This window comes from Ranitomeya variabilis, chromosome 7 (genome assembly GCF_051348905.1).
Source record: "Ranitomeya variabilis isolate aRanVar5 chromosome 7, aRanVar5.hap1, whole genome shotgun sequence".
In the NCBI taxonomy this organism is placed as follows: domain Eukaryota; kingdom Metazoa; phylum Chordata; class Amphibia; order Anura; family Dendrobatidae; genus Ranitomeya; species Ranitomeya variabilis.
In genome coordinates this window covers 242,267,487-242,277,992 of record NC_135238.1, presented here as the reverse complement: position 1 = coordinate 242,277,992, position 10,506 = coordinate 242,267,487, and the positions used below count along the sequence as shown (strand labels likewise).

At 52.7% G+C, this 10,506-nt stretch overlaps 1 protein-coding gene across 2 annotated transcripts in view; it reads left to right on the top strand.

The window, feature by feature from the left end:
- Positions 1 to 224: 224 nt before the first annotated feature.
- SLC12A8 (solute carrier family 12 member 8) overlaps positions 225 to 10,506 on the top strand; it is a 57,930-nt gene continuing 47,648 nt past the window's right edge. Inside the window, exon 1 of one of the 2 annotated variants that reach the window (XM_077273351.1) lies at positions 225 to 398. The gene's annotated coding sequence lies outside the window, so the exon portion shown is untranslated. Of the gene's footprint in view, positions 399 to 3,662; positions 4,048 to 10,506 lie in introns of those variants that run through there. The other variant, XM_077273352.1, reaches the window with a different exon arrangement.

Here is a 10,506-nt window from a genome sequence, read left to right as displayed (position 1 = left end):
GCAGTTCACTGTGTTGGGGGCTTGCATTGTACTGTGGGGGGCAGTTCACTGTGTTGGGGGCTTGGATTGTACAGTGGGGGGCACTGCAGTTCACTGTGTTGGGGGCTTGCATTGTACAGTGGGGGGCTATACAGCATAATGTGGGTAGGGGGTGCTCTATGTCCTCAGGAGCTTTCTAGGAGATCTACCTTGCTTGAGTGTGAGACCCCCGGCTGCGGTCGCACAGGATCGTACACAGGATTCCCTGCGATCTTGCCCCCGGTCCATTCCATTGGCGCACACAGGTGACCCGTCCGTCTCCGGGAGGAGGTGTCGGGCGGTCGGGGCGGGTCGGAGTTGGCGGTGCCCGAAGAACACGTGGCTGAGGTGACGCAGGTGATCCCGGGACCCAGGAGCCGGTGAGTGCGGGGAGACCCCGGGAACGGCTGCTCCGGAATATGTGTGTGCATGAGGGGAGATGCCGGTCACCCCGGCTGTATACAGCACTGGGGGCCACCTATAGGGGCGATATACCCTGTATGCAGCCCTGGGGCCACCTATAGAGTCTATATACCCCGTATACAGCACTGGGGGCCACCTATAGAATCTATATACCCTGTATACAGCCCTGGGGCCACCTATAGGGGCGATATACCCTGTATGCAGCCCTGGGGCCACCTATAGAGTCTATATACCCCGTATACAGCACTGGGGGCCACCTATAGAATCTATATACCCTGTATACAGCCCTGGGGCCACCTATAGAGGCTATATACCCTGTATACAGCACTGGGGGCCAGCTATAGAATCTATATACCCTGTATACAGCACTGCAGGCCACCTATAGAGGCTATATACCCTGTATACAGTAATGGGGGCACCTATAGAGGCTATATACCCTGTATACAGCAATGGGGCCCCCTATAGAGGCTATATACCCCTGTATACAGCCCTGGGGGCCACCTATAGAGGTTATATACCCTGTATACAGCCCTAGGGGCCACCTATAGAAGCTATATACTCTGTATACAGCACTGGGGGCCAGCTATAGAAGCTATATACCCTGTATACAGCAATGGGGCCCCCTATAGAGGGGATATACCTGTATACAGCCCTGAGGGACCACCTATAGAGGCTATATACCCTGTATACAGCACTGGGGGCCACCTATAGAGGCTATATACCCTGTATACAGTAATGGGGGCACCTATAGAGGCTATATACCCTGTATACAGCAATGGGGCCCCCTATAGAGGGGATATACCTGTATACAGCCCTGGGGGGCCACCTATAGAGGCTATATACCCCTGTATACAGCAATGGGGCACCTATAGAGGCTATATACCCTGTATACAGCCCTGGGGCCACCTATAGAGTCTATATACCCTGTATACAGCAATGGGGCCACCTATAGAGTCTATATACCCTATATACAGCCCTGGGGCCACCTATAAACACTGTATATCGAACAAATAAGGCCGCACTCTGCAGCGCCATAGCACGCAAACTAAATTGCATTACTGCACTAGAAATATGAAAAATCGGCCAATTCCTGTGTTCCTGGCAGCCACGGTAAGGTGTTCTTGTCACAGCTTTGTATCCCCGCTGTGTGGTCTTATTATGGCGGTCACGGATGAAACATTTCTGGCATTAGGGCTCTCACATGAGCGTATAACACGGCCACATGCTGTCTGACAGCACCCAGACCGATGTTATATTATGGGGCATTGCCGACCAGAACTGTTTTGTCTAGTGCCAGTTTGGCATGAGAAAACAGTGGAACAGCAAGGAAATGGCACAGATCCCACCGCTGTCACCAATATGTCAGAACCAGCCCGGCTGCAGGGTGCGGTTTACAGAACAAGATGAATAGAGCGATTACATTTTATATATCACCTGGAAAGATAGGCAGGGTTTACAAAAATATACAAAGATGTTACAAAAAGGACAAAACATACTGTACGAAACGAAATACTAAACCTGATGTGGCAGGGTGGGCTCTGGCGTGTATGAAGTATAGCTCTTTGTTTTTTGGGGGTAACGGTACAGAACCACAGCGCACGGTGTCTCCCAGGACTGACTCTGATCAGTTTGCTGACTTACCTCCCTCCGGGGTCACACGGACGTCTCCATCCTCGGGCCAGGGTCACACGGACGTGGCCCTGGCCCGAGGATGGAGACGTCCGTGTGGCCCTGGCCCGAGGATGGAGACGTCCGTGTGGCCCTGGCCCGAGGATGGAGACGTCCGTGTGGCCCTGGCCCGAGGATGGAGACGTCCGTGTGGCCCTGGCCCGAGGATGGAGACGTCCGTGTGGCCCTGGCCCGAGGATGGAGACGTCCGTGTGGCCCTGGCCCGAGGATGGAGACGTCCGTGTGGCCCTGGCCCGAGGATGGAGACGTCCGTGTGGCCCTGGCCCGAGGATGGAGACGTCCGTGTGGCCCTGGCCCGAGGATGGAGACGTCCGTGTGGCCCTGGCCCGAGGATGGAGACGTCCGTGTGGCCCTGGCCCGAGGATGGAGACGTCCGTGTGGCCCTGGCCCGAGGATGGAGACGTCCGTGTGGCCCTGGCCCGAGGATGGAGACGTCCGTGTGGCCCTGGCCCGAGGATGGAGACGTCCGTGTGGCCCTGGCCCGAGGATGGAGACGTCCGTGTGGCCCTGGCCCGAGGATGGAGACGTCCGTGTGGCCCTGGCCCGAGGATGGAGACGTCCGTGTGGCCCTGGCCCGAGGATGGAGACGTCCGTGTGGCCCTGGCCCGAGGATGGAGACGATGGGGAGACGTCTGAGCAGATGGACATGTAAGGCTCAGCCGCACGGACTGATGACAGCGGAAGTTTTTGCTGCGGGTTTGTGTGTTGCATTTTCCAGTGCAGTGAGAAACCTGCACAAGCTGCGTAATAAATGCGCGGCGCAGAGTGACAGGAGCTGTGAGCTTGAGATCCACAACATGGCGATTTATGCCCTTGATATAGGTGCGAGCTTTGCCTGGTTCCCCACTTCAGTAAATCCTGCTGCGGGGGGCCACAGTGAAGATGCTACATGGGAGCCTAACCTGAGTGTCTGGAGGGCCGCCGACATGAACGACTGTGTGGAGGACAGGGCATAGATCTGCTGCGCTTACAGCATAGGGATGATCTGCCCTAATACATTGTAACAAACCCTCAGCTGTGAGACGTATTAGAGCTGCATAGAAGTGATAGTTTTTTCCCATTCACTGACATGAAGCAGAGTTGGTGCTGCCATGTGCATGGTGCATTGTACACAGGTGAGGCTACAGGTGGGCTTGCAGGGGCGGCTTGGGCTCTCGGGGTCCGGCCCGGTCTTTGTAGTGGGCTGAGCGCTCCCGGATATAAGGAGGACGTGGAGCCGGAGTCGCGTCGTTTGCTGATGTTAACCCCTTCCCTGCTGCAGTGTGACCTCGCCAGGTGCTCCTGACCCCGGCGTCTGCACTCAGGTGACAGCTGTTCAAGCAGGGAGGCGGCCGACATACGTGTTACACCAGAGGCTCGCACAGGTAAATCCCAGCAGCACAAGGGGCCCCGTACACGTAAGGGCCACACAGGTAACATTACTGATCATGACGAACAGGGAGCGGTTAATTTAAAGCTGCAGTAAACAGCCAGGATTATGTATCGGAGCGCTGTGTCTGACGATCATTGATGTTTTCTGCTTCATAGATTTATGGTAACTTTTACCCAAGTGACGCAGCCGCCATAACCAGGGAGAGCAAGACTGGCGCACTACGCGGCTCTGCCGTCTGTGCCGCCTCTAGTAAAGGAATCACTCTGCTCCCCCAGAGTCCTCACAGCCGCCATCTCACGGTACGAGTGGGGAGCAGACCGACATCTCACTACGAGCGGGGAGCAGAGCGCCATCTCACAGTACGAGCGGGGAGCGGAGCTCCATCTCACAGTACGAGCGGGGAGCAGAGCGCCATCTCACTGTACGAGTGGGGAGCAGAGCGCCATCTCACAGTACGAGCGGGGAGCGGAGTGCCATCTCACAGTACAAGCGGGGAGCAGAGCGCCATCTCACAGTACGAGCGGGGAGCAGACCAACATCTCAAGGTACGAGCGGGGAGCGGAGCACCATCTCACTGTACAAGCGGGGAGTGGACCGCCATCTCACAGTACAAGCGGGGAGTGGACCGCCATCTCACTGTGGGAGCGGAGCTCCATCTCACTGTATGAGCGGGGAGCGGAGCGCCATCTCACTGTATGAGCGGGGAGCGGAGCACCATCTCACTGTATGAGTGGGGAGCAGACCGACATCTCACGGTACGAGCGGGGAGCGGACCGACATCTCACGGTACGAGTGTGGAGCGGACCGACATCTCACGGTACGAGCGGGGAGCGGACCGACATCTCACGGTACGAGCGGGGAGCGGACCGACATCTCACGGTACGAGCGGGGAGCGGAGCACCATCTCACTGTATGAGCGGGGAGCAGACCGACATCTCACGGTACGAGCGGGGAGCGGACCGACATCTCACGGTACGAGCGGGGAGCGGACCGACATCTCACGGTACGAGCGGGGAGCGGACCGACATCTCACGGTACGAGCGGGGAGCGGACCGACATCTCACGGTACGAGCGGGGAGCGGACCGACATCTCACGGTACGAGCGGGGAGCGGACCGACATCTCACGGTACGAGCGGGGAGCGGAGCGCCATCTCACGGTATGAGCAGGGAGCGGACCGACATCTCACGGTACGAGCGGGGAGCGGAGCGCCATCTCACGGTATGAGCGGGGAGCGGAGCGCCGTCTAAAGTTACTTTTTCCGGTGGCCGAAGACGATCGCCGATGGATCCAGCGAAAAACGAATGAAACGTGAGGCCATCCATCGCAATCCATCGGTAATACAAGTCTATGAGAAAAAAACAGGTCCGGCAGCATCAGTCTCCAGATCTTTTTTTCAAAATTCGATGGATTGCGACTGATGGCAAAAAGCTGATGTGTGAAAGGGACCTTAGTAACATAGTTATCAAGGCCGAAAAAACGTGTCCATCCAGCTCAGCCTATATTCCGTCACAGATCTCCGTCCTTCTACAGAACCTAATAACTATAAGATACAATATTGTTACCTCCAGGAAGACATCCAGGCCTCTCTTGAACCCCTCGGCTGAGTTCACCATCACCACCTCCTCAGTCGAGGAATTCCAGATTCTCACTGCCCTAAGGCTGTGTGCACACGTAGCAGATTTTTCGCGGTTTTTTCGCGGTTTTTCGCTATAAAACCGCTTACATTAAGCATCCTATGTAATAGAATGCATTCCGCATTTTTTGTGCACATGCATTTTTTTCCTGAGCGGAATCGCATTCCAGAAAAAAACGCAGCATGTTCATTAAAATTGCGGAATCTCGGCGATTCTGCACCCATAGGAGTGCATTGATCTGCTTACGTCCCGTACGGGGCTGTGCACACCATGCGGCAAGTAAGCAGATCATGTGCGGTTGGTACCCAGGGTGGAGGAGAGGAGACTCTCCTCCACGCACTGGGCACCATATAATTGGTAAAAAATAAAGAATTAAAATAAAAAATAGTCCTATACTCACCCTCGATGCCCCCGAAGTGTTCCCGCCTCTCCGGTGCATGATCTCTCTTCCGTTCCTATAGATGATGTGGTTCAGGACCTGTGATGACGTCGCTGTCTTGTGATTCGTCGCGTGACCGCTCATGTGACTCACGCGACCAATCACAAGACAGTGACGTCATCGCAGGCCCTTCACTGCACTCCAGCTATAGGAACGGACGCCGCTGAGGTCTGCAGGTGAGTATAACCATGTTTTTTATTTTTTTTATTATTTTTAAACATTCGATCTTTTACTATAGATGTGGCATAGGCTGCATCTATAGTAAAAAGTTGGTCACACTTGTCAAACACTATGTTTGACAAGTGTGACCAACCTGTCAGTCAGTTTTCCAAGCGATGCTACAGATGGCTTGGAAAACTCCAGCATTCTGCAAGCTAATTACGCTTGCAAAACGCTAGTTTTCTGCGGGTATATGCATGCTAATTCTGCATGCGATATACCCGCGGCAGGAGGCGCAGAATTTCCGCGGCAATTCTGCAACGTGTGAACTTAGCCTAACAGTAAAGAATCCTCTTCTATGTTGGTGGAAAAACCTTCTCTCCTCCAGACGCAGAGAATGCCCCCTTGTCACTGTCAAGAATCCCTCCGTATGTCACCAATATGTCAAGGATCCCGGGGAGGATACCTTTATCATCCCCACCACTCACACCAATTTGTCATGAACCGGGGTTGTTTGGTTGCCTCTTATCTATATCCCACTTCCCAGTTCTGGTTTGGAACTTGCAGCTCTCTGGCGCCCCCCTTACCTTCAGGTCATTCTGGGTACTGCACCTAGGATAATTAGTTGCCAGAAAGGCTGCCTTACTTTGTGCTGGCTAATGGGCACACTGCAGCGAGGGCGATATAACTACTCACACTCAGGCGGGAACAATAATTATCAACGCTGCCATCTATACAAAGCCTCCGAAATGCACAGGACAAATCCGCTGCCACAAGCTCCGATTTCCTACGTAGAAACAGAAGTATAAAACGGAATTATAAAAGTAGACAACTATTGTATGTACAAACAATTACAAATAAAAAGGGATTAACAGAAGAAAAAACACAGTTCCTTATATCATTAAAGCTCCTGGCAGACCATGTGGCTCGGGGGAGGGGCGATACATCAAGATGCATTACAGAGGGTCTCTCAGCTAGCTTTCTGGTCAAAGGCTTGTGAAAACTGAGCTCTCATGGTCTTATACCCCTTGGTGGTCGTGACATCACTGAGGGGGCGGAGCTATGGAATGCGCTCCTACTTTCTCAGAGGGACTCAGAGTTATGGAACATTCATATCTCCCGTAGCTCCAGGATGCAACCTCGTATTGCGATCACAGAACTAAGAAAAAACAAAATCCAGCTCACCATATCGACATTCCCAAGAGCTCGGAGCACGGAACCGCTGTGTCAGGGCGTGGGCGAACAGGAAAAGGAGAAAGATCCAGCTCAACGATGCAGTGAAAAATCCATAACTTTATTTCACTTCCAAAAATGTCGTGTAAGGACAAAACATCAGCACACAATTAAAAACCAAGATCAATGCGTTTCTGGTGGCTAAGCACCCTTAATCACGATTAAGGGTGCTTAGCCACCAGAAACGCGTTGATCTTGGTTTTTAATTGTGTGCTGATGTTTTGTCCTTACACGACATTTTTGGAAGTGAAATAAAGTTATGGATTTTTCACTGCATCGTTGAGCTGGATCTTTCTCCTTTTCCTGATCACAGAACTACCCTTCTTCCGGGCATGAGCTTGGCGTTAATTTGAGCCTAAACACGACATGGTTATGAGCCCGTTAAGTAGCAATCCGTTTCTCTGTTTCCGCAAGGCGCTGCACCTAGAAAACGCACTGTGGGATGGCCCGGCCGATGCACATGCCAAATATATAACTTTCATATCTCTGTCACTAATTGGGGTCAAGTTATGCCTTATTAAGGTTGTACATGAGAGCACATGGCTTTCAGACAAAGGATTTCTACACATGCCTGCATTCGAGAGGTAGGGGGGAAAGAGAGTCCCACACTGGAGTTTCAAGTTACAGCTGTATTCAGGGGGAGGGAGTTGCCTGCAGGCCAAGATGGAGAAGAAAAGCTTCCTAGGCAGTGTGTTGGGAACCATGGTACCTTCTGAAAAAATCCCTCAGACCATGGTATTCTTACATTTTCGTGACCGTCACCTTCCTTGGTATAAACAGATTTTCGGAGAGATATTTGTATTGTCCCCTTATATACTTATACATGGTTATTAGATCGCCCCTCAGTCGTCTTTTTTCCAGACTGAATAACCCTAATGTTGCTCATCTCTCTGGGTGTTGTAGTCCCCCGTCCCCTGTATTAGTGCTGCTCATCTCTCTGGGTATTGTAGTCCCCCGTCCCCTGTATTAGTGCTGCTCATATCTCTGGGTATTGTAGTCCCCCGTCCCCTGTATTAGTGCTGCTCGTCTCTCTGGGTATTGTAGTCCCCCGTCCCCTGTATTAGTGCTGCTCATCTCTCTGGGTATTGTAGTTCCCCGTCCCCTGTATTAGTGCTGCTCATCTCTCTGGGTATTGTAGTCCCCCGTCCCCTGTATTAGTGCTGCTCATCTCTCTGGGTATTGTAGTCCCCCGTCCCCTGTATTAGTGCTGCTCATCTCTCTGGGTATTGTAGTCCCCCGTCCCCTGTATTAGTGCTGCTCATCTCTCTGGGTATTGTAGTCCCCCATCCCCTGTATTAGTGTTGCTCATCTCTCTGGGTATTGTAGTCCCCTGTCCCCTGTATTAGTGCTGCTCATCTCTCTGGGTATTGTAGTCCCCCATCCCCTGTATTAGTGCTGCTCATCTCTCTGGGTATTGTAGTCCCCCGTCCCCTGTATTAGTGTTGCTCATCTCTCTGGGTATTGTAGTCCCCCGTCCCCTGTATTAGTGCTGCTCATCTCTCTGGGTATTGTAGTCCCCCGTCCCCTGTATTAGTGTTGCTCATATCTCTGGGTATTGTAGTCCCCCGTCCCCTGTATTAGTGCTGCTCGTCTCTCTGGGTATTGTAGTCCCCCGTCCCTTGTATTAGTGCTGCTCATCTCTCTGGGTATTGTAGTCCCCCGTCCCCTGTATTAGTGCTGCTCATCTCTCTGGGTATTGTAGTCCCCCGTCCCCTGTATTAGTGCTGCTCATCTCTGGGTATTGTAGTCCCCCGTCCCCTGTATTAGTGCTGCTCATCTCTGGGTATTGTAGTCCCCCGTCCCCTGTATTAGTGTTGCTCATCTCTGGGTATTGTAGTCCCCGTCCCCTGTATTAGTGCTGCTCATCTCTCTGGGTATTGTAGTCCCCCGTCCCCTGTATTAGTGTTGCTCATCTCTCTGGGTATTGTAGTCCCCTGTCCCCTGTATTAGTGCTGCTCATCTCTCTGTGTATTGTAGTCCCCCGTCCCCTGTATTAGTGCTGCTCATCTCTCTGGGTATTGTAGTCCCCCGTCCCCTGTATTAGTGCTGCTCATCTCTGGGTATTGTAGTCCCCCGTCCCCTGTATTAGTGTTGCTCATCTCTCTGGGTATTGTAGTTCCCCGTCCCCTGTATTAGTGCTGCTCATCTCTCTGGGTATTGTAGTCCCCGTCCCCTGTATTAGTGTTGCTCATCTCTCTGGGTATTGTAGTCCCCGTCCCCTGTATTAGTGCTGCTCATCTCTCTGGGTATTGTAGTCCCCCGTCCCCTGTATTAGTGCTGCTCATCTCTCTGGGTATTGTAGTCCCCCGTCCCCTGTATTAGTGCTGCTCATATCTCTGGGTATTGTAGTCCCCCGTCCCCTGTATTAGTGCTGCTCGTCTCTCTGGGTATTGTAGTTCCCCGTCCCCTGTATTAGTGCTGCTTATCTCTCTGGGTATTGTAGTCCCCCGTCCCCTGTATTAGTGCTGCTCATCTCTCTGGGTATTGTAGTCCCCCGTCCCCTGTATTAGTGCTGCTCTTCTCTCTGGGTATTGTAGTTCCCCGTCCCCTGTATTAGTGCTGCTCATCTCTCTGGGTATTGTAGTCCCCCGTCCCCTGTATTAGTGCTGCTCTTCTCTCTGGGTATTGTAGTCCCCCGTCCCCTGTATTAGTGCTGCTCATCTCTGGGTATTGTAGTCCCCCGTCCCCTGTATTAGTGCTGCTCATCTCTCTGGGTATTGTAGTCCCCGTCCCCTGTATTAGTGCTGCTCATCTCTCTGGGTATTGTAGTCCCCCGTCCCCTGTATTAGTGTTGCTCATATCTCTGGGTATTGTAGTCCCCGTCCCCTGTATTAGTGCTGCTCATCTCTCTGGGTATTGTAGTCCCCCGTCCCCTGTATTAGTGCTGCTCGTCTCTCTGGGTATTGTAGTCCCCCGTCCCCTGTATTAGTGTTGCTCATCTCTCTGGGTATTGTAGTTCCCCGTCCCCTGTATTAGTGCTGCTCATCTCTGGGTATTGTAGTCCCCCGTCCCCTGTATTAGTGCTGCTCATCTCTCTGGGTATTGTAGTCCCCCGTCCCCTGTATTAGTGCTGCTCGTCTCTGGGTATTGTAGTCCCCCGTCCCCTGTATTAGTGCTGCTCATCTCTCTGGGTATTGTAGTTCCCCGTCCCCTGTATTAGTGCTGCTTATCTCTGGGTATTGTAGTTCCCCGTCCCCTGTATTAGTGCTGCTTATCTCTGGGTATTGTAGTCCCCCGTCCCCTGTATTAGTGCTGCTCATCTCTCTGGGTATTGTAGTCCCCCGTCCCCTGTATTAGTGCTGCTCGTCTCTGGGTATTGTAGTCCCCCGTCCCCTGTATTAGTGCTGCTCATCTCTCTGGGTATTGTAGTCCCCCGTCCCCTGTATTAGTGCTGCTCGTCTCTCTGGGTATTGTAGTCCCCCGTCCCCTGTATTAGTGCTGCTCATCTCTCTGGGTATTGTAGTCCCCCGTCCCCTGTATTAGTGCTGCTCATATCTCTGGGTATTGTAGTCCCCCGTCCCCTGTATTAGTGTTGCT